The 24,028-nt window shown below is 38.6% G+C and overlaps 1 protein-coding gene across 2 annotated transcripts in view; it reads right to left on the bottom strand.

Annotated features, from left to right (window-relative positions):
* SIN3A (SIN3 transcription regulator family member A) overlaps positions 1-24,028 on the bottom strand; it is a 77,354-nt gene that overhangs the window by 49,572 nt on the left and 3,754 nt on the right. The window contains exon 1 of one of the 2 annotated variants that reach the window (XM_069071122.1): positions 23,137-23,356. The exons of the other annotated variant lie outside the window; for it this stretch is intronic. The gene's annotated coding sequence lies outside the window, so the exon portion shown is untranslated. Of the gene's footprint in view, positions 1-23,136; positions 23,357-24,028 lie in introns of those variants that run through there. 2 annotated transcript variants of the gene reach the window in all.

Genomic DNA, 24,028 nt, shown 5'->3' with positions numbered 1-24,028 from the left:
TTCCTCCTCTTGAATCTTTGCATATGGATTTTCATTCTCCCTCCCCATCTTACCTAGTATTCTACATTTTCAAGAAAAAAAAAAAACCATAGGGGGCAGCTACCGCGTTTCCCCGATAATAAGACACTGTCTTATTAATTTTTTTGGACAGAGAAACACCAGAGGGCTTATTTTCAGGGGAGGGCTTATTTTAATGAACATTGACAGCAATTTTAATAAACAGGTAAATGTGAACAAAAAAAAATGTACCTTTATTCAATAATGAATTCAATAAAGAACAGGATGACACGCTCACTGCTGCAGCTCTGACTGGATACAGCTCGGAGCGCAGCGTGAGTTTCAGGGGGGGGGGGGGGGGAAGTGGAAACAGGGGGTACCGTAATGTAGCGTGTAGCGCAGGGGATCACCTTCACTACAGTAGCAATCTCAATAAGGCTTATTTTCGGGGGAGGGCTTATTTTTGAGGAATCTTACACAGTAAGGGGAGGGCTTATTTTCGGGATAGGTCTTATTATGGGGAAACACGGTAGGTGGCAAAGTGAACAGAGCACCGGCCCTGGAATGGGAGGATCTGAGCTCAAATCCCACCTCAGACATTTAACACTTACTAGCTGTGTGACCTCAGGCAAGTCACTTAACCCCATTTGTCCTGCCTTCCCCCCTCCAAAAAAAAAAAAAAAAAGGAAAAACAACGAAAAAAAAAACCCATGAACACTCCTATCTTTGCATATGGATGTTCGTTCTCCCTCCTCATAGAATCTTACCTAGTATTATACATTTTAAGGAAAAAAATCGTTTAAGTACTTCTATTAGGCTTGGATTCCTCACTTGAAAAGATAACCCAAGGCCACCTCTTCTGACACTTGCTAGAAAATTGGAAAGTACCCTACCGTGTTTCCCCGATAATAAGCCCTATTGAGATTGCTACTGTAGTGAAGGTGATCCCCTGCGCTACACGCTACATTATGGTACCCTCTGTATGCACCGTCCCCCCCCTGAAACGCACGCCGCACTCCGAGCTGCATCCAATCAGAGCTGCAGCAGTGAGCGCATCATCCTGTTCTTCCCCAGTGATTTGCTTGCTGGCGCCATTGAGAGCAGTGCCGCGGAGGAGAGCTGAGGCAGGACAACATAAGCCCTCCCCTGAAAATAAGCCCTCTGGTGTTTTTCTTCCCAAAAAAATAGTAAGACAGTGTCTTATTATCGGGGAAACACGGTAGTACTGATATTGACAGCTATCAACTATCCCATGCTCTCTGCTTTCATCCCTAAGATTCTTTGAGGTCTACCCTTATTTACTCAACAATAATCCCACAGATAAAGTGTCCAACTAATCACAGATGACATCATAGACAAGATTGTCTATATGTCCTTTGTTAGCCAATCTTGAATAAATCAGGAAAATGCCACTCTTATACTCTCATTCTCCTCACCCTGTTATTGCAATGAAAGATCTCAGTGTAGATCTAGAAGTGAAGGTATCAACACCTTATTCCCACCCAACATCATTCTGAACACCCCTCCTCCCCAAAGAAGGGTTCATTTATATCCTCAGGGATAAGATTTTTCCTATTCAAAAAAGAAAAGCTGGAAAGCTATCTTTTTAAGCTGCCATAACACAGGAATCTGCGGAATTGTCACACCACTGCCCCATTCAGCAGAGATCTGGCAGCCAAAGTGTCTCACTCCTCTCTCCAGCCAGCTAAAAAGAATGTCCCTTAATAAATTGTCTTTGTTCAGTAAGTCTTGTGCAAGAAGGTTTTGTCCTTCCTACTATGAACAAGTGAGTCATCACATAATCAGTCATGTGGAGAGACACTTGCCACCCAAATAAAAAAATTGAAATAGGAAAGAAGGCAAAATCTCTTCCTCATTTTAAAATTCCTTAAACCCAAGAAGCCCTCATTCCTCATTATTACAGTGAGTGGCCCTAATTCAAGTACAAAAAAGGGGACAGATAGAAGTAGAACAGACAATATTTAGTCATTTAATGGATGGGGGTGGATGATCAAGAGTGAATGAATCCAGGAGGACTACCAGGCTGCAAACCTGGGTGACTAGAATAGTAGTGCTCTATGTGGAAATAAGACATTTATTGGCAGAGCAGACTGGTGAAGTGAGATGAGCATTTTTGCCAAGCCCTCCCATCACACATCTCCCACTCCAAACAACTTTAAAAAGCACATCTAATCAAATCTGAAGCAAGATAAACAACTAAATGTCACAGTGAGTCATTTTTCCAGCCCAGAGTAGCTTAGGAGAATATAAAAAGAAGTCTGCAGACCTTGGGGTGGGATCCTGGGCTAGGGGATAGTCAGAAGGAAGGTATGGCCTGGCGGAAGCACCAGCAGCTGTGGGCCTTAGATGTGAAGGCAACAGCTATGACAACACCAGGAACACACAGTATCCAAAGAATATTAAAGGGAGAAAATCCCTTGTTAGAAACGACTGGGTACAAGATTAGAAGTCATTTGGCAGAACCGTCAATACTCAGTTCCAAAGTGGAGAAGAATAGCTGCAACCCAAAAGGAGTACTACCTGGTAAAGGACCAGAGGACAGACCAGGAGGAGGGCAATCACCAAAACTCTCCCCAAATCACACAACCTTGGAAAAACAAAAAACTTACAGGTTGAGTTCTCCAAGTAGCAGAAGGGCATAAAATAAAGAACGCCAGGACAGATACCCTTCCAACCCCCAGAGGTAAGCAGAACCCAACTCTAACATAAAGACCAAAGTCAAGAAATAGTATATAAAAATAGGTAAATGACAAAAAAAGAACCTGACCATAAAAAAGCAACTATGGTGACAGGGAAGCTCAAGATACAAAATGTGTAAGACAATGACTTGCAAAAACCTCAAGGGGAAAAAAAAATGCAGATTGGACACAAGCTTAAAAAGAATTCCTTTAAGAGTTAAAGACATTTGCTTAAAGGGGCAAAATAACTACATTAAAAATAAAACGAAAAGAGAATTCATAGTTTGGTAAAGGAGTCATGAAAACTAGTGAAGATAATAATTCCTTAAAAAACAGAATTGAACAGATGGAAATAGAAATACAAAAGTTCACTGAAGAAAATGAAAATTTTCTTAGACATCAGATTTCAATAAATTATGAAAAACTACCCAGATATCTCAAAACCAATAGGAAAAGTAGAATCCACTAATTACCTCCTGATATCCCAAAATGAAAACTCCCAGGCAGAGAAAATACTACAACCAGATAGAAATAAAGAATCCAAATACTGTGGAACCATAGTCAGGATCACACAAGATTTAGCAGCTTCCACCATAAAGGAACAGAGGGCTTAGAATGTAATGTTCTAGAAGGCAAAGTAGCTGCCAACCAAGAATGAAATCTATCCTGTAAACTGAGTAAAAATCCTCCACAGAGAAAATGTATATTTAATGAAATAGAGGATTTTCAAGCATTCCTTATGAAAAGCCCAGAGATGAATAAAAATCTGACATTCAAACACAAAATGAAAGACAAACATTAAAAAGTAAACATGAATGAGAAATCGTAAGTGTTATATGATAAAGTTAAACTGCTTTTCTTCCTTAATGGGAAGATGTTAAATGTAACCTCTAAGAACTTTACCATCATTAGGGCAGTTAGGAATCTACTTAGAGGGCACTAGTGTGAGTCTAAAATGTTAGAACGATCTAAAAAAAAAGCACAGAAGGGTGAGAAAGAGAATTCCCTGGGAGAAGACAGGAGAGGAAAAAAGTGGGAAAAGTTTCTCACATAAAAGAAGGGAAAACAGAGGAGAAAAGCGGCAACATTGGAATCTCACTCTAATCTGAACTGGCTCAAAGAGGGAAGAATATATCTTTGCAGAAACACTGCTGGGTATAGAAATTCATTTTACCCAAGAAAGTAGTAGGAAAGGAAGGGGCTAAGAGAAAGGGGGTGGGGGAAGAGGAGGATAAGAGGAAAGGTAGATTAAACAAGACAGTGGTCAGATGCAAAGCAGACTTTGGATGAGGTAATGGTTAAAAAAATAGGAAAGGATAAATAGATGAGATAAGATGGAGGGAAATACACAATTAGCAACCATAACTGTGAATGGGACAGATTTACCCATAAAACAGAAGAGGATAGCAAAATGTTTTAAAAACTAGAATCTAACAATATGTTCTTACAAGAGATAACAACAGAAAGACACACACAGTTAAAATAAGAGGATGGAGCAGAATATATTATGCTTCAGCTGAAGTAAAAAAGGCAGGTATAGCATTCATGATCTCAGACTAAGCAAAAGCAAAAATAGAGCTAATTAAAAGAGATAATCAAGGAAAACTACATTTTGCTAAAAGGTACCATAGACAATGAATATCAATACTGAATATATATGCATCAAATGGCATAGTATCTAAATTCCTGAAACAAAGTAAAATGAGTATAAGAGGAAAGGGTCAAACTATTGGATGGAACTCAATTTATCCCTCTCAGACATGGATAAATCTAATAAAATATACAAGAAGGGAAGAAGATGAATTTTTTTTTTTAAGAAAAGTTAGATATAGGTGGCCCTGGAGTCAGGAGGACCTGAGTTCAAATCCGGCCTCAGACACTTGACACACTAGCACAGTGACTCTGGGCAAGTCACTCAACCCCAAATGACCTCCAAAAGGAAAAAAAGTTAGATATGAAAAACTTCTAGAGAATACTGAATAGAAATAAGAGTAAACTTTTTTTCTCAGCTACACATGGCACCTACTCAAAAACTGACCACATATTAATGCATAAAACCTCACAAACAAATGTAGAAAAGCAAAAATATTAAATACACCCTTCTGGGACCATAGCATGATAAAAGTTATATTCTATCTATAGGGACTTTGAAGCATAGATTAAAAATTAGAAACTAAATAATGTAATCCTAGAGAATGAATGAGTAAAAGAACAAGCCATAGAAGCATAGTTTCATTAAAGATAGTAACAATGAGACAACACACCAAAACTTGTGGGATGCTGTCAAGGCAGTACTTAAGGGAAAATCTGTATATTTATAAAGACCAGATTAAACTGGGGATGCAACTAAAAAAACAAAATTTTTATCCCTAATTAAACACCAAAAGAGAAATTCTGAGAATCAAGAAATTAACAAAATTGAAAGTTAAATAATAATCATTGAATAATAAATAAAACCTTGTGTTTGATAAACCTAAAGATCCCAGTTATTGTGCTAAGAATTCATGTGACAAAAACTGCTGGAAAAATTGGAAAGCAATCTGGCAGAAATTAAGCATAGATTTGTTAACATCTCACACTACGTACCAAGATAAGGTCAAAATAGGTACATGATTCAGGCATAATAAAAAGGGTCAAGTTAGGGTAGTATGGAAGAAATTACCTGTCTCATATATAAACAGGGGAAGCAAGAACAAACAAGACATAAATTCACAGGAGGTAAAATGGTTAATTTTGATCACATAACATTAAAAAATTTTCACACAAACAAAACAAATGCAGCCAAAATGAGAAGAAAAGCAGGAAACTGGGAGGGAAATCTGGCAGCAAGTTTCTCTGATAAGGTCTCATTTCTCAACTATATAGATCACCAACCCAAATGTATAGAGAGAAATTGTTGTCCAATTGATCAAAGGTCAAAGGATAAGATATGGGCAGCTTTCAGAGGAAGAAATCAAAGCTATCAATAGTCATGAAAAAATGCTCAAAATCAGAAATAATTAGAGAAATGCAAATTAAAACAACTTTGAGATACCACCTTACATCCATCCGATTAGATTGGCTAACATGACAGAAAAGTAAATGACAAATGCTACAGGGCATATGAGAAAACAGGGATATATATCTAATATATATAATTGGTGAAGAATAATTTGGAATTAGGCCCAAAAGGTTATAAAACTGTGCATACACTTTGACCCAAAAATACTTCTACTGGGTCTATACCCCAAGGAGAACAAAGACAAAAGTAAAGAATCCATATGTATGACAACATTTACATCTTCTTTCTGACTATGGTGATCCCATTTGGAGTTTTCTTGGCAAAGATGCTGCCAATTTCCTTCTCCAGCTCATTTTACAGATATAGAACTAAGACAAATAGGGTTAAGTATCTTGCCCAGAGTCAGAAAGCTTTTAACTGTCTTGACGCCACATTTGATATCTACTATACCTGCCCCCCAACAATATCTATAGCAGCTTTTTGTGGTGACAAAGAACTAGAGATCCAAGAGAATCCTACGAATTGGGGAATGGCTGAAAAAACTGTGATACATAATTGTGATGAAATACTATTGTGCTATAAGAACTGATAAGAAGGAAGGTTTCAAAGCCTGGCAAGTCTTATGAACTGATACAAAATGAAATTAGCAGAACCAGGAGAATAATCTACACAGTAATCAACTGTTAAAGACTTAGCAACTCTAATCAATACAATGATCCAACACAATTCCAAAGTACTCATGATGTAAAATTCTATCCATCTCCAGATTGAGAACTTGATGGACTCAGAGTGCAGATTAAATGAAGCATATTGTTTTTTTAAATTTATTTTTCTTACTTTTTTTGGGGGGGGGAGAATATAAGGGACATGGATAAAGGAATTATGTTTTGCAGAAATTTATATGTATAATGGACTTCATATTTCTTACCTTCTCAATGGACGGTAGAGGGGTTGGAGAGAATTTAGAACTGACAAAAAATAAATTTAAAAACAAGTGTCAAAAATGAAAAATAAATTTAATAAATTTAACTTAATAAAAATAAACTTAATAAAGATGAGGTAGACAGGAAAAAAATATCATGTATTTTTCCCTATGGTTATAAATTTTTTTATTTAGCTTTATTGGTGTTCAGTCATTTCAGTTGTGTATGACTCTTCATGAACCCTTTGGGATTTTCTTGGCAAAAATACCAGAACTGTTTGCCATTTCTTTCTCCAGATCATTTTACAGACGAGGAAACAGAGGCAAACAGGGTTAAGTAACTTGCCCAAGGTCACACAGCTAATGTCTGAGACCATTATTTGAACTCAGGTCTTCCTGATTCCAGACCACTCTCTTCATTACACCACCTAGCTGCTGCCCCTCTTTGAGATTACCTATTACTAAAATTGACAAGTAAATACTTCAAATATGCTGTGGTAATTTTAATCAAGGTAGTAACTGAAAGAAAAAGTTCAGTTCCTTGAACACTTACATAGCTCTTCCCCACTCATTGGGAAAAAAAAAAAAAAAGAGCCAGGAGGCAGGGATATGCGGCTGCGGTTAGGGGAAAATTTAAGCTGATTTTTCCATTTTTATATCCCCTGTATTGCTTCCCAATTATCTTCTGAGATATTAAATTATTCTAGAAAAAAAAGCTTTAATCCACTTTTTAAATTATTTTTTCCAGGAGAGGTCAAGATGGCAGAGTAAAAGCAGGAACCTGCTTGAGCTCCTGCTCCAACTACCTCCAATATCTGTAAAATTATTTTTTCCAATCACTAGGAGTTTCTTAACAACAGTTGTGTCATATAAATATAAGTTTTAATCAGTTACTTAAAGCAAAATCTCTAAGAATCTGTTTTTGAAAAATTTCAAACCAACAAATTCAAGGAATTTGGCTTGTCCTCTCTTTCATTTTAACTCAGAGTCCTCAGTAACAATAACCAAGCCTCTTCACCTGCCCCAAACCAGTCAATTCTTCATATGACAAACATGCTAAAAAATAGTCAAAGAAATAAAATTTAAAACATAGGGAGACTGGATCCAATTGAAGTAATTGTCATGGAGTAATTTTAAGGAAAAGGATAATTTTGAATATCTATGACAAATGGTTTATCACAGAAAAGACCTAGCTTTATCCTTTCTATGAAGAGCCCTTCCCCATCTATGGGATCCATGGAAGGCATTTTGTATCTAACACCACACTTGCAAGTAGATGTGCCTTATTCCATCTTCTGTCCAAGTGCTGCACCTGGCACAGTCTGGGATACCTGGTGGATCATGTCATATAATGGGTATAGCAAAAGGCTAAGTAACAATGGCTGAGGCTGAAATCTCATGTAATTTTGACTTAACAGAAATTAGTGGCCAAAACAGACTAATTTAACAAACTTCAAATGTCATTTTATCCTGACTAATTTAATGCTCACATTATCATCCACGTAAGATCTTTCATCTACAAAACTGGAATAATAAAAATTTGCAGTATTCAAATTACAGAGTTGTTTTGAGAATCAGATGAGACAATAATGTATGCTCATCAGAAATGACAGTTATAAATAATAAATATTCTGATTGGGTTTGATATAGTCTGTTTAAGTTCAAACAAAAATAAACCCCAAATAGCTTTCTCTTTGTATCAGTATTTTCCACCTTGCTCAAATGTAAAATCTATTAAGGGTTTCTACAAAAGGACTAATTTCTTTAGTCCTCATCAGCATTTTCTGGTTTTGGATAGTTAAAGTAGGAGGCTCATGAACATTTATTTAGTACCTACCATATACAAAAAGCACTGTATTAGGCTGTGGGACAACTAAATCCTACTGGTTAGAAGCCACAAAAAAGGCTTCCAATATGACAGGAGAGAACAGAAAAGATAAATAACAAAAAAGTCCCTACCACTGGCCAAGTAAACACAGAGAACATTCTAGGCTCATCAATTCTACAAGTGAAGAATGAAAACAGACATTAAAGAATCTTTTAGACAAAAGAAAATCAAGTATATGCTGAATCCATGCAAGCTAAAATATGGTTAACTATAAACACAAGAAAATTTCTATCAAGGATTCATTATTGCTTTCCAAAACCCTGAAAATCTATAGGACACGGTAAGAGAATATACATACATGAAGGAGCAGCATCTGTCCCTTCCAACTGCCATAATGCACAAATCCCAACTGCCTCCAGCTGGAATTACTTCAAAGACCTCTGAAAATTTTACTGGGGAAAGGGAAGGGGTCCAGGAAAGGCTTCAAGAAGAAAGTGTTGCTTTCAAACAAGGGATTCTGAGGGGCTGAGAAGTGAGGTAGGAGGACATTCTAGTAGGGGAAACAGCCAGTGTGGGGATGGAAGGCCAGTTTGGCTCGCTGCTACAGCTCAGAAGGGGAGGAATGTAGGTTGGAGCCAGGCTGTGAAGAGTTGGGAAAGCTAAACAGAACTCAGCACCACAACAGCTAACATTTATAGCCCTTATATTATACATGTAATTTCACTCGATTCCCCACAACTCTGTGAGGTAGGTACTGTGGTTATCACCATTTTACAGCTGGGGAAACTAAGGCCTAGGGAGGTTAAGTGACATTCCAGATCACACAGCTAATAGGTGTCTGAGGCAGGATTCTAACTCAGGCTCTCCTGCTTCCAAGTCTAATACTGTATCCACTGCACTGTCCTAGAGACAACAGAGAGCCCCTAGAGTTTGTTGAGTAGGGAAGTGCTGTGGTTGGTGATACATTTTAGAAAAATCACTTTGGTAGCTGGGAGAAGGATAGATTAGAGCGGGGAAAGCCTGGAGGAAGAGAGACTAATTAAGACCTAGGCTATTGAGATACAGTCCAAAGGAAAAGAGATGGAGACTAGAACTAGGGTGGGAGTGTCTAGTCTCCACTACTCAATTTGCCCGGTTAATCTTCCTATAGTACCAAATTCTCACCTTCGTGCTCAAAACCCTAAATTTCAAACATCTTAGCCTTGTAATTAAAAACTTTCACGATCTGGCACCCACCTACTTCAAATGCTAAGCAATCCAAATTAATAAACTTACAGATTTAGACCTGGAAGAAACGTTAGAGATCATCTTCTATCTCTCCTTCCCCTCCTCAAAAAAAAAAAAAAAAACCAACCCTGTGCTTTCCCCCATCTTTACCTATTCTATTCCCTCTTACTTAATTGTAACCCCGTCTATTTATAAAATCTTCAAGGCTTTTTGTCCATGAAACTTCTCAATTTTATACACTGCTCTAAACCTGCATAGCTCCTTATTTGCACCACTCACCATATAAATTATTTAATGCCTTTGGAGACTATGAATTCCTTCAGGGAGAGAGACATTATGTGTCCTAACCACAGTTGTGTCACTTTATGGACATATGGTGAATGACAGAGAAAAGTGAATAGACATACACTTTGCTCAAGAGAAATGCAAAGAAATGCAAAGAAACACAAGAGGGAAGAATCTTTGAGAAGGTAGTAAAAAGAACACGAAACTCCATTTTCAGTATACCTTCAAATCATCGACAAATTTCCCAAACCCACCAGCTGTTATTTAAAGGTTAGGAGGTACAAAGCTGACTCACTGACAGTCAATCAGGGTTCTAAGTCTGAAATATTTCCCACAATTGAGTCATTCCAATCCATTAAAGAGTATTTTTTAAAATATATACTACATCCCAGGTATCAAGGATACAAAAACAAATAGAAATAGTAACTGCCCCAAGGAAACGCATTCTATAGAAGAGACAGGTATGCAGACAAATACATGCAACATGAATACAAGTTAGTGTAAGATGGAGAAGGGGAGGAACAAATAGCTGGTGGAAGAGATCCAAAAGCCTGCCAATAATAGAAGTACTTGAACAGAAGTAAGCAGCAAAGCAGAGAAGGGAGGACATTCCAAGTAGGAGTGGAGATAGCAAATGGAATACTGAATTTAAGTTACAGCAAGAAGGTGAGAAAGGCTAGGCATATAAGAGAATGAGAAGGGGAACAATATGTAAAATGGAACAGATTAGAGTCCAGCTACAAAGAGCTTTAAATAAAGTTTGAAAGCACCCTTGAAATGGATTTTCTGCAAATCATAAGAAATAAAGATGTTTCTGACTAATTAGCATATAGTGATACTGTTCACAGCTCCCACTACACTTCAATCTTGGAACACCTTTAGAGTAAGACACAGTGGACAAAAAAAATCTCGTAGGACTGTTCTGAAATCTTCACCAACCATTGTAGTTAACCCGGATTATCTTAGTCTTTGTTCAATAACTTATTACACTGGTTGCTAAATTCAAGTGTGAATAGTAAGATCCTCAAGGGAAAAAGGATTATTTAATTTCTGTCTTTGAATACCTAGGACAGAGGTACAGTGCCTGGCACAGAGTAAGTAAGCACTTAATGCTCAATTGAGAAATGCTGCAGATGGGAATTCTTCTGGGGACAGGATTAAAAACTTTGAAGAGAGATTCTTTCCTTTGGGCTATTTAAATAACCAGTATCTATTACAGTTACTAAACTACTGAGTATTTGGATTGAATCTCATTTACACTATCCTTGTAGCTACTAGACTAAAATTATAATGCAGTTCTTCAGTTTCATCTATAGCATGTATCTATCCAAATTTGTCAAATCTTTAATCAAGTCAACTTTTTGAAAAGTACAACTTTCATAGAGAAAGTAGTCTTATCTCTCATAGTACTTCTTGGTGCCCTTTTTTATTTATATGAGATAAATGCAGGACATTAAATGTCCTATAATTCCAATCAAGAATGCATATTGTTTACATGGATGGTAGGGAATCCAAATAGAATGTGTGTAATGATAAATATCAAAGAGTAAGAATATAAAATATGTGATGCCATGCATTTCTAAACTTCAGAAATAAATTCAGTAGCCTGGTGGTTTTTTTAATTGGGTTTATTGAACAAACTGCTTGGGGAGGGTCTCCCTATTCAACAACAACTGCTTGGAAAACTAGAGAGCGGTTTGGTTTAAAAAAAAAAAAAAGAAATTTGGTTTAGGCCTGTATCTTACATCATATCCCAATTAAGTTCCAGACAGCTAGATGACAAATATACATGATCACACCATTTAAAAAAGAGAGAAAGAGAAATAGGAAGAGGTACCTTTCACTACTATGAAGATGGGGAGAGAAGAGAATCTTAATAAATTAAGAAATAAGTGATCATGAAAGATAAATAACCTTTGACTATACAAAACTGAAAAATTTTAGCACATACAGAATTAAAACAAGGATTTCAGACATAGTTATTCCCCAAGAAATTGGTTAAAGGTAATGAAGTTATCAAAAGAACCGTAAACCATCATATCAAACACTACTGCAAATCACTAATGAAAAATACAAATTAAATTAATTTTGATCTTTGAACTCTGTCTACGCAAAATGGCTAAAGTGACAAAGGACTGAAATGGGCAATACTGAAATGTTTACAGAAGGATAAACACACCAGTAAACTAAGGGTAGAGCTGTGAATAAATAAATCATTCTGAAAAATCATTCGGCAACATGCCCAAAATTAAATTGTTAAGTAAAGACTGACCATTCACATTATTTGACTCAGTGATTCCACTGCTGGGAATATACTCCAAGGAGGCTCAAATGTATTTATCCCATATGCCCAAATATTCATGACTAAATTAAAAGCGTCCATATATTGCTTTAGGTTTGCAAAGCACTGCACAAATATTATTTCATTTGATCCTCACAACAACCTTGGGAGGCAAGTTCTATTATTATCCACACTTTACAGAAGAGCAAACTGAAACAGACAGATGGTAAATGACTCACCCAGGGTCACACAGCCTCAGCCTGGATTTGAATTCAGTTCTTCCTAACTAGAGATTAGTAGTCTATCCAGCATGCCACAACATCTGCATGGTAGCAACATCAATTTTTTTGATCAAAGAAATGGAAATAAAGTAGATGTCCAATTCAGAAATAACTAAAAAAAAAAAATTGTGGTACATGAATTTAATGCAATGTTACTGGCCTGTAAGAAACAGTGAATATGAAGTATTCAGAGAAGCATGTAAAGATTTACATGAAAATATGCACAGGGAATAAGAAGAACCTGGAAGGAAAAGATATATAATGACTACAGTAATGTAAATGCAAATAATATAATGAAGGTTAATATTAGATTAATTACAATAACCAATCTTGGCCTGAGGAGGAGATCAGGAAATAAATTAATGAAGAAAACTGTCATGAGAGGAAAACTATAGGAGAGGAATGCTACATTCTGCTCTCTGAATGCAGTAGCTTTTGCTTAACTTTTTCTTTGTTAGAAGAAAAGGTTTACTAGGTGGCACAGTGAATAGAGCACTGGCCCTGAAGTCAGGAGGACCTGAATTCAAATCCAGCCTCAGATACTTGACACACTTACTAGCTGTGTAACCTTGGGCAAGTTACTTAACCCCAATTGCCTTGCCCCCCCCCCAAAAAAAAAGAGAAGAGAAGGTTTATAAGAGACAGGTTATATAGAGAAACAATTGCTGCTTTAAAAAAAAAAAAAAGGCAGGGCGGAGGACCTGAGCTCAAACTTGACCTCAGACACTTATCACTTACTAGCCATGTGACCTTGGGCAAGTCACTTAACCCCAACTGCCCTCCACAAAAAAAAAGGCATTAATAGTCTTTTTTTGGTCTTTTTTTTAAATGGATGTACCTACAAACCTTCAAAATTTCTATTTGGCAACACTTTAATGAAAAGTTAATACTTCTATTTGCATCCCAGTCCTCAGGGGAATCATTTTTAATACAAATAAACAAATATGATGACCCTGATTACTTTCAGAGAATTACAAAATAATTTCTTAAACTAAAGAGCCACCAAAACTTGTGGGAAAGACACTAATACTGTTTCCTAAAACTAAAACTTTGGTATTTCCAGAACCTAAAATCAGTTACAAGTTAAAAGGAATAGTAATATGTGGCTTCAGCGGAATGGAGATAATTTTGGCTTAAGGGAACATTTATGATTTAGCTTTTTTTCCACTCACTCACCATAAATTGCATATATGTCTATATGCATGCATCTAGCTGGCAGAGTGAGTAAGTAGAGCACTGTACCGGAGTGAGAAACACCTGAATTCAAATCCTCCTTAGACACTAGCATCATGGCTCCAGGACAGTCTCACTTAACACCTCAGCCTCAGTTTCCTCATCCAATAAAATGGGGATAATTGCAGTTATCTCACAATGTTGTAATGAGAATCAAAGGAGATAGCATGAAAATTCAATTCAATAAACATTTATTAAGCACCTATTATGGTTCCAGGCATTGTGCCAAGCACTGGAGATAGAAGAGGAGGCAAAACACAGTCCCTGCCCTCAAGGATCTGACATTATAATGGGAGAGACAATATGAAAACAAATATATATATAAAGCAAGCTATATCCAAGATAAATATTAGAAGTGGGAAGGCACCAGAATTAAGAACGTTTGGGGAAGATTTCCTATAGAAGGAAGGATTTTAATTGGGACGTAAAAGGAAGCCAGGGAGGTCAGTTTTAAGGAGTGGAAGAGGGAAGGCATGCCAGAGAAAATTGCTAAAGTGGAGAGATGAAGTATCTTGTTCATGAAACAGCCACAAGGCCAGTGTCACTGGATCAAAAGAGAACCTGGCTGGGAGTAAGGTGTAAAAAGACTGGAAAGGTAGAAGAGGTCTAAGTGATAAAGGGCTTTGAATGCCAAACAGAGCATTTTTTATTTGCTCCAGGAGGCAACAGAAAAGCCACTGGAGTTCACTGAGTAAGATAAGGGAGAAGTTGACATGATTGGACCTAAGTTTCAGGAAAATCACTTGAGTAGCTGAATGGAGAAAGGACTGCAGTGGGGAGATACCTAAAGCAGGCAGAGCCAAACCAGCAGGTTATTACAATAAATCAGAAAAGCATTCTACAAACCTTATCATTATTATGTTATACTACATCACAACCACACATTTACGCTCAAAAAGATCAAATGGAAGAAATAATTAGAGAATGCAAAGTCCTCAACAATCATCCAGTCTAACCCATTCACAAAGGAATCCCCAACTATCTAACTTATGTGACAAAGTATCCAGCCTCTTCATGAAAACTTCCAAGGTAAGGGACGAAATCACCACCTGAAGCAAGCTAGTCTACTTCTGGACAATTCTAATTTTCACAAAGTTTTTCTTGGAATAAAATCCAAATCTGCCTCATCACACCTCCCATTCACTGTTCCCAGGTCTGTCTTCTAGGACCCAACAAAAACAGTTCTAACTTAAGCCAGTTATCCACCCCCAGCTTCCAAGCTTCTCTCCTCTAGGCTTACCCTCCAGGTCAGGATCCTCCAAATGATCCTTACTGGATATGCACCCAACGCCCTATACCCTCCAAATTGTTCTCCTCTTAAGAACCCAAGACAGCATCAGCTTTTTTGACAGACACAACATACTACTGATTTGTCATCCACAAAAATTCAGATCCTTCACAAAATAACTGTCGTGTAAACAGGCCTCCCCTCATCTTATACTTATGAAATTGATTTTTTGGCACCCAAGTATAATACTTCATATGTATCCCTACTGAATTTTATTTATAATAATATATATTTTTTTAAAAACTAAGTTCATAGGCCCCAGGTTATGAACCCTTCTTCTAAGCTGTCAAGATCCTTTTGAATCTTGACAATCATTAGCTATCCCTCCCAGCCTTGCATCTTTAACAAATATGATAGGCATGCCATCTATCGCTTTCCAAGTCATTGATACAAATGTCAAATAGCATGTATCCCTGGGGCATTCCACTGGAAACCTCCAGTCATATTAGCCCAGAACCATTAACAACTCCCTAGTCTAGTCACCCAATCAATTCTAAATCTATGTCTTAATTATCATTTAATTCTATCTCCCCATCTTCCTCAGTAGAGTATGAGATACTATATCAAAAGCTTTGGTGAGAGTTAATCTAACTGTGTTCACATATATTCACTCCATTAAGATCAAGGGAAAGAAAAACCACAAGAGGCAGTTCTATCAAGCTGTTAGGTCTTGACACTATATATAGCAGTGCATCTGGTCTTCACATAGTCTAAGACTGAGCTAAGGACAGATTTATTCCAACCAACACATTTTATAGATGCAACCAACAAAGCCCATCACACTTGTAATGACAGGCCTTGAAGGTGGCCAAGTAGCACCGCAAATATTTGAACTCAGGTCCTTTGACTCCAAATTGAGTGCTTTTCTCACAGCCACATGAGGCCTCCCTATGCTAATAATGTCCATGTTCCCAAAAAGCCATGGAATTCTTAGACCTAGGTCAGATCTGAAATATCATGCCCAAGCTCTATTATTTAACTAGCGATGACTTAGGCTAGTCACTGAACCTCTATGACTGCAATTTCAAGGGTTTAGGGGCTTGGATCTATGACTTTTTCAGTCCAGTGATATGGAAGCCTCTTCCCAGACGCACATCATACTTAAAATCTTGGAAAGCAGCTGGAACACTGGGAAGCTAAGTGACTCTGCTCCCTGTCCCCTCCCTCCCCCCACCCACAGTTCACATAGCCACTAATACCAAACTCAGGACCTGAATCTAGGTTTTCCTAACTCCAAACCCAGTATTCTGTCCACAACACCAGTAGAGTCAAACTCAAAAAGAAATAGATAACTGAGGGCCACATACTGATTTAGAAAACCACATGTAAGCATTATCTGTTATATTTCTATCTATTTTGTTAAACGTTTCCCAATTACATTTAAATCTGGGCAGTGAGTTTGCTACATCCATAATACATTATGCTGCTTCTCTTTACAGAAGTAAGAAATATACAATATTTCTATTGGAAAGGTGTTAATTCACATTTCAGGAACACAAGTAATTCGAACCCAATCTATGAATTTACCTATATTTAACTATAATCACTCTTTAAAAACGTATAAATACTTCTCAGAAAGATTCACCCATTTCTTTCATTACCCTGGGCTGCATATTTCCATAGTGTGTATGCCACCAAATGCCTTCATTACTAGGGTATACTTTAAATATATGTGTAATTCTTTCTTCTTGTTGTTGTTGCTTGGGGGGGGCAGGACAATTGGGGCTAAGTGACTTGCCCAAGGTCACACAACTAGTAGGTGTTAAGTGTCTGAGGCCGAATTTGAACTCCGGTACTCCTGACTCCAGGGCCAGTGCTCTATTCACTGCACCACCACTGCATCATCCCATGTGTAATTCTTATTAAAAAAAAAAAAAGACTAGATGTCATGGTCTAGTTTCACATCAAATCATAAAATTTACAGGAGGAAACTGAGGCCCAAAGAAATCAATCTAAGAAAGCTAGCTTAGTATGGGCAAAGAATGCTGGACTGGAAGTTTAAAATCTGAACTTTAGTTATGGCTCTGCCACAAATTTTTTAATTTCTTTGGGCCTCAGTTTCCTCCAGTAAATTCTGTGACTGATATGAAAGTGGACAGTGACAGAGGAAGCTGATTCTTATAGTTATACTTCAAAGTTAATGGAGGCAAACAATAGATGCTCACACAATTCTGGGTGCTTTTTTCTCTTATACTAAAGTGGCAAGTAGAGAGCTAGTGGTATATATATAAATAGTAAATAAATGAGTTTTTTTCTGTATCAAAAGTAGGATAACTAGGAATCTTGAACAAGAGCAAATAAGAATAATTCCTGCCTATTGCTAATGACAAACTAGCCCTTTAATTAAAGATCCTGGTCACCTCTTATTTTGGTTTATCATAATGGGAACTTAAATAGGGGCCCCAAAAAGTTAAAGTTTAATATTCTGAATATCCTATCACAGTATCTAAAGAGTGAATTGCTGGAAAACTTGTACACTAGTTCAATGAAACTTAGGAACAGTAACAATTAATGATCATAACTTCAAACTGGATAAAATTATCAAAGCTAATCTCATAAATTGAATTATTTCATGCACAAGAGAACTGGTGGCAATTATATTGTTTTAAATATGCAAATACTAATATTTCAGCACCATAGAGAATTATAATACAAATTTTTATAGTTTGGATGCATTCCTTCAAAAGCACTTATTTAGTACCTACTAGATGCTAAGGGAAATAAATAACACCACTGTCTCTGGCCTTCAAGAGTTCATATATAGTCTGGCCCAGGAGAGAAAGCACAAGCAAAGAGCTATACAACAAAAGAGAGCTAAGAGCTCCAGGAAGGGGTGAATGAGAAGTCAGGGAAAGTTGTTAATGGATGGATGAAATAGATCTTGGAAGACAGTAGGAGTTCGGGAGGAAGACATTAGGGGAGGTGAAAGAGGGTGTTCACAGATACAGGGAGAAAAGGTGAGCAAAAGCAAAATAAAATACGACAAAATCCAGCAACTAATCCAGTTTAGGTACAAAAGTTGTTCAGTGTGGAAAAAAGACTGGAAAAGAGACAATACCCAAAGCATGAAAAGCCTTGAATGCCAGTCTAAGGAATCTGGGTTTGTCCTATAAGGGGAGCCCCTAAAGGTTTCAGGAGGACAATGACATATTTTAGAGATCCACAGAACCAAAAATTACCATAGTCCATTGAAGAACACTAAACACTCCCTCCTCCCCATTTCTGGGTCTACTTCTCTTTTACAACAAGAGTTGGACTACAAAGTCTCTACAGAAGCTCCCAGTTCTGCTACTCTGTGGTTTTACAATTTTCTCTCTCCTACCCCAATACGTATTTAATTCTATATCTGACCAATGCCTAAAGCCTGCCTAGCACCCAGAAGAAAGACAGACATGAGGCAGGTGCTGTGAGAGGAAGAGGAGGTTGGTAGAGATAAGGCATAATCAAAAGCATTCAATATTAGTCCTCTCCTTATTAAACTTACATTCTAGTTAACATACACATGTTGACCTCCATCACACAAAAAGTCTCAAATAAATTACTATCAAGTTAACTGAAAAGAGAAAAATTACTACATTCCCATCTTTAAGCAATTCTTCATAATCCTTAAAAGACAAGTAGAAACTTGATGGCTTGAGAAGATAAATGATGAAATCTAAATAAAATCATAAAATTCAGTACCAACTTTTAGTATAAAAACTTTCAGATGGTATCTACAAATTTTAACTTTGGGGACAGAGTTCCTAATAAAAGAAAACTCCTCTTCCAGTTATTGGTTTTATCTAAATTAACATTCTTTTATTAAAACAGTGGTATAGGACAACAAAACAAGAAAAAAGAAATTCAAAGCAAAAGAACTTAGAGAGTAGTAACAATGCTCCTACTCCAGGCAATAAGCCTTGAGCCTCTCAAAGTGCTGATAATGAGGAAGTAGCCAGATTATCACCTAGAGCACAAAATTAGATCTGTATCTAACAGGCAACCAGAAATAATAATAATAATGATATAAATGTTTACTCTGTGTCAGGCATTATGCTAAGCTCTTTTTAGAAATATCATCTTGTTTTATCCTCACAACAACCTTGCAAAGTAGGTGCTATTATAATAGCTATTTTATAGAAGAAGAAACTGATGTGAACAAAGGTAAGTGACTTCTCCAGTCACACTGCCACATCTGAACTCAGGTCTTACTGACTCCAGGCCTAACAGTGCCAGGTAGTTGTCCTAAGTTCTTTAGTCATCAATGTTATGAATAAAGAAAGCTAAGTTATGTCAAATGCTGCCTGTGACATCAGTCCTAAAACAACTAGGTGAAGGAAAAAAGGAAGTGAGAACAAAAGCAAAGTTAGAGGGAAATAGCAGAAAAAGTGTTTTGGCTACCAGGAGCTACCTGCTTCCAGACATCTGTGGTCTCTATGCAGTAAACCTAAAAGACAGTGAAGAAAAGACTTTTAGACTGCAGATCTTCAAGAAGGCCAGTATCAGGCAGAGCAAGAGTACAAAGGAAAAGAAAAACTGTAAGTGTTATCTAGCAAAAAGAATACTTTACTCACTGAAGAAAAACCAATGAGAAAAGTTTAGAAAAAAGTTTCCCATTTAATTAGAGTCCAGATAAAATTATAAATCTCAATAATTAAAAAAACCAGGAACACTTAATGGGGAAGAGGGGAGGATTGTACCAGAAAATGAATTATAGTTTTATAGAATTATTAAATACTTGGAAATATGCAAACTAGCTGGACATTACTACTCAGTGCCTCCAGCATCCTTTCAGTTCTGGTATAATTACATTCTTTAAGCAAATCACCTCAAACAACACCTGAATTGAGGTGTATCATGAAATGAACTCCCTAAAGTCAGGTTAGAATTTCCATGAATCCAAGTCTTTGTTAGTATCATTGGCTGTCCCCTCCACACCTGGAATAAACTTCCTTGTCTTTCCTTAGAATTCCTACTTTACTTTAAACTTCAGCTCAAGAGCCTCCTCCTAACATGCAGCTTCCCTGCCCATCCCAGGTACCAGTGCCTTCCCCCTTAAATTACACTGTAGGCACTTCCATATGGAAGTGGCCTCCCCAGGGGAATGGAAGCTGTTTCCCTTGGTGTCTGGATTCAAAGAGCCTGGGTTTCTGTTAGGCACATAGTAAGTACTTACTAAATGTCTGTTAGTTGATAGATATTATAAGCAAGACTTAATTATAAGAGATATTTCTTCCATTACCTATTTCCTTACACCAAAACCATGTAGTCAAGTGGGAAAATAGGTACATCTCCCAAGAGTGCTGACCAATAATGAATATTCAGTTTGGCAGACTCACATTAAAACTTAAGCCAAATTCCTACTTTCATTTGTGAGAGTTTTAAATGCTTTCCAAAGCAAGAGAGGGAACCAGGTCTGCAAACTAAACAGAATGGGATTCATGAGCCTTGGAAACCAGACTCAACCATGTATGCCAATTTCAACATACTGTTCATCATTCCAAGTCTTAAAAATTCCACAAGTACTGAATGGAAGGGATTTCTTGATCAAATTATCCAACTACATTACTTCAACTTACTAAGTAAAATAAATCTATGACAGTCAATCTTTCACTTTAACTAAAAACTGCAGTGAACTGATTTAATTCCGCAAAGATGGTTATTAAGTTCTACCTGTCATCGTGTCTTCCCTGCTTAATCAAAAGTCATCTCCCTAATTGATCAATGATATTTTAAAAATTCCCCTAATCATTTATAGCACCTATTATTGTAATAGCAAAGAACCCACAACAAAGATGATGTCCATCAACTGGGAAATGGATAGACAAGTAATGATACATGAATGTAACGGATTACTGATGATACAATAAAAAGGATAAACACGGAAAGACTCACATGAATTGATACATACTGAAATAAGATAACCCGGAAAACAATACATATAATGAATAAGTCAATAAATATAAAACAACTAAAATTGAATACTGTGAAATAGTAATGACCAATCTTGGCCACAAAGGGAAATTATGAGAAGCCTTCTATCTCTCACCCTCTTTACTGAAACAGGATATGGGAACACTGCATATATTAATTAGATTTTTGATGTGCTGCTGTGTTTTGCAGAATTATTTTTTCCTTTTTTTTATCCTTTCTCATAAGGATAACTCCTTGGAGGCAAAATAGGCTGAGAGATACAATGAGAAACACAGGTGATGTCAAAGATTTCTTTTAAAAATCCCTGTCATCATCTTTCACTTCTGGAATGGGAAATTCCTAACATAAATCATTACCAGATAGGACAAGGATTTTGTTTGACAGTTTTATGACCTTCTTTAGGTGGGGTCGGATGTTATCAATTTTTAAAAACTCTCCTATATTCCCTATGGACACAAATACTAAATTAACTCATTTTCTTTAAAAAATAAAAAAAAATTTCCCAAAATTCTTAAAGGACAACTTTTTCTTTACCTGGTTGACTCCAACTACCACCATTCACCCTGCTGGTGGAGTTCTCATTCTTTTTTTCTCCCTATCCCAGTGAAAAGGGTTTTAAGATAACTTATCCTGGCTACCACAGGGTATTTATAATGCACGTAAAAGAGATAATCTCTAAAAGCTTTCTAAACATTAAGAAAAAAATGCCACAAAACTGTACATTTGACTATGTCCAATAAGATCTACTGTTTTGTTAAAGGTTTTTTTCTTAGTCAATATAGCATAACCTGAACAATTAATGTCATTTTCTACCTGAATTAATATATAATTTCACCAACAAGTGCTCCTGAGGAAGAAACCATTTCTTATACTTTGTCCAATCATCCCTCAAGTATAATGTGTATCTTACAGATTAAAGAGGTGTAAATATTGGCTAAATTTGCCTTCAACAAGGGAGCTGTAGCTTTGTGGACAGAGTTCTGAACTTGAAGGAGACCTAATTCCACCAGATACTTAATAAGCTGTGTGTGTGGGCGTCCAACTTCTCAGAGCCTCCATTCATTTTGAAAAATAATAATACCTGTACCACTTATCTCACAAAACTTATGAGAAAAATACTTCATAAACCTCAAATTCTAACAAGTCAGCTTTTATTAATACAAAAGTGTCTTCTACCTTCTTTGAAGGTTTTTGTTATTAAGAAACATTCCTTCACTTTTCCTTAACAGGTCTTGCATTAATGTCATGCACTTAGCTCAGAAGACTGTTTATGTTTATTTCACAAGGCATCCCCTCTCTCCTTCTAACAGACTTTTATTAAGGATTGCAGAACACAGCCCCTGCTGGCCAAAACAGACATCTAAATTTTAATTTAAGTCTTTCCATAGTGAGTTGTAGTTCATTTGTTTTTAACCAAGGGAAAGGCAGTACTGAGCATTAGGGGGAATGTATTTGCCAAATATTTATTTCTACTTGACACAATGGAGGTACCTATTTCAGAAAATGGTAGACAAAGCTAAGCAGTTTCCTTGAACATAGAAAAGTGAAATCAACCCTTTAAATAGGAAAAGAGAATTCAAGTCAGAAGAATTCTATTTTAATGCAAAATACTTTAAATTGCTCTGCTTCTCAATTGACAGGAAATGGCCTCCACATAAGTCTCCAAAACAGGAGGGCACTATATCCCACTTTTTTTATCCCTTACAGACTCATCACCAACAAAGAGAATCAGGTAAAAACGAGTAAGTTCTGGAGAACAGTTAGCTAACTCTATTAACTAAATACCCTCTCACTGTAGCTGACCTAAATCATAGCACACTCAATTAAAAGATGGCACCAGAAGTCGGATAGTTTTCTTCAAATCAGCTAAAAGGGCAACAAAAAGCTAGCTTGTACAGAGATGCTCCATTTATAGGTGGGAAGTTAAGTGCACCTCCTCAAATGTCTACCTTAATTTTCCCCAAACACAGCAGGGACGTCAGGAGACAAACTGAGGGCACCGTGGCGGGGGCAGCAAGCCACGGTGCCGGGCAGCGCTGAGCCACTCAAAGTCTCCCTGTGGGGAAGTGTAAAAACAAAGAAGACCACGCCGGCTCCAACTCCACGGGGAGAAGAACCCGGGCACGGTTGGGGCAGACCCACTAGCGGACACCAGGGAGGGACAGGTCTGAGTCCAGATACCTGGACGTTCGGGTGGCGGGGGCGTCGGCTTCCGTCGGTAAACTGAGGCTCCGGAGGGCTCCATCCCGCCCCCACCCCGCGGGGACGGCTCCGCATCTACTCTCGACGCGGCCGGAGCTTCTGCAACCTCAAAGTTCCCGGGGCAGCGCCACCCTGCCGTCCGTCACCCCACGCGGACCCCGGCCGAAGGGAGCAGGCGAGGACAGCGCTGCCCCGGCCAGAACGTCCTCTGCGCGCCCGAGCCCAGGAGCGGTGGCCGGGGCTCCCCCTCCGCAGGCCGCAGGAGCCCCCCCAGCCACGTCCCCTGGCCGGCCCCGCCCCCTGGGCGTCGAGGCTGGAAGGGGCGGCAGCGCGCGGCCCCCGGCGAAGGGCCCAGGCTTCCGTCCAGCCTCCTTCCAAGACCGCGCCCGGCCCACCCAGCCCCCATCCCGCCCAGGGAGGGCCTCCCGCGCCGAGGGCCTCGGCCGCCGAGGCCCCGCCCCTCGGGCCCCGAGCTCGAGCACGGGCCGGCCGAGCCCCCGCCGACAGCACCTGGCGCGAGGCCGGCCCGGCCCGGCCAGCACACTGGCGTGCCCAGCTCCTCCCCTGGCGGCCAGGCGGCGGCACCAGGGCCCGCCCCGCTCGGCGCGCACCGGCGCGCCGCTCGCTCGCTCCCTCCTCCTTCCTCCGTCCCTCCCTCCTCCCGCACTGGGAGCTCCCCGCCCCGCCCCCCGCCTCCTCCCTCCCTCCCTCCCTCCCTCCCCCCGCGCGCGCGCGAGACACCCTCTCATACACACATACACACACCCCGGCCGCCTGCTCTACGGGAAGCGCAGGGGGACAATCACTCGCCCCCCCCCCCCCCCCACACCCCTCGAGTCCCTTCCCCACCCCCACATTTCCCCCCGGGCCG

The sequence above is a fragment of the Petaurus breviceps genome, unplaced genomic scaffold (genome assembly GCF_028583685.1).
Source record: "Petaurus breviceps papuanus isolate PSGF00001 unplaced genomic scaffold, PetGlider_PUasm1.0 90825, whole genome shotgun sequence".
Classification (NCBI taxonomy): Eukaryota; Metazoa; Chordata; class Mammalia; order Diprotodontia; family Petauridae; genus Petaurus; species Petaurus breviceps.
The sequence above is the reverse complement of the archived record's forward strand: the minus strand, read 5'-3'. Positions and strand labels throughout refer to the sequence as shown.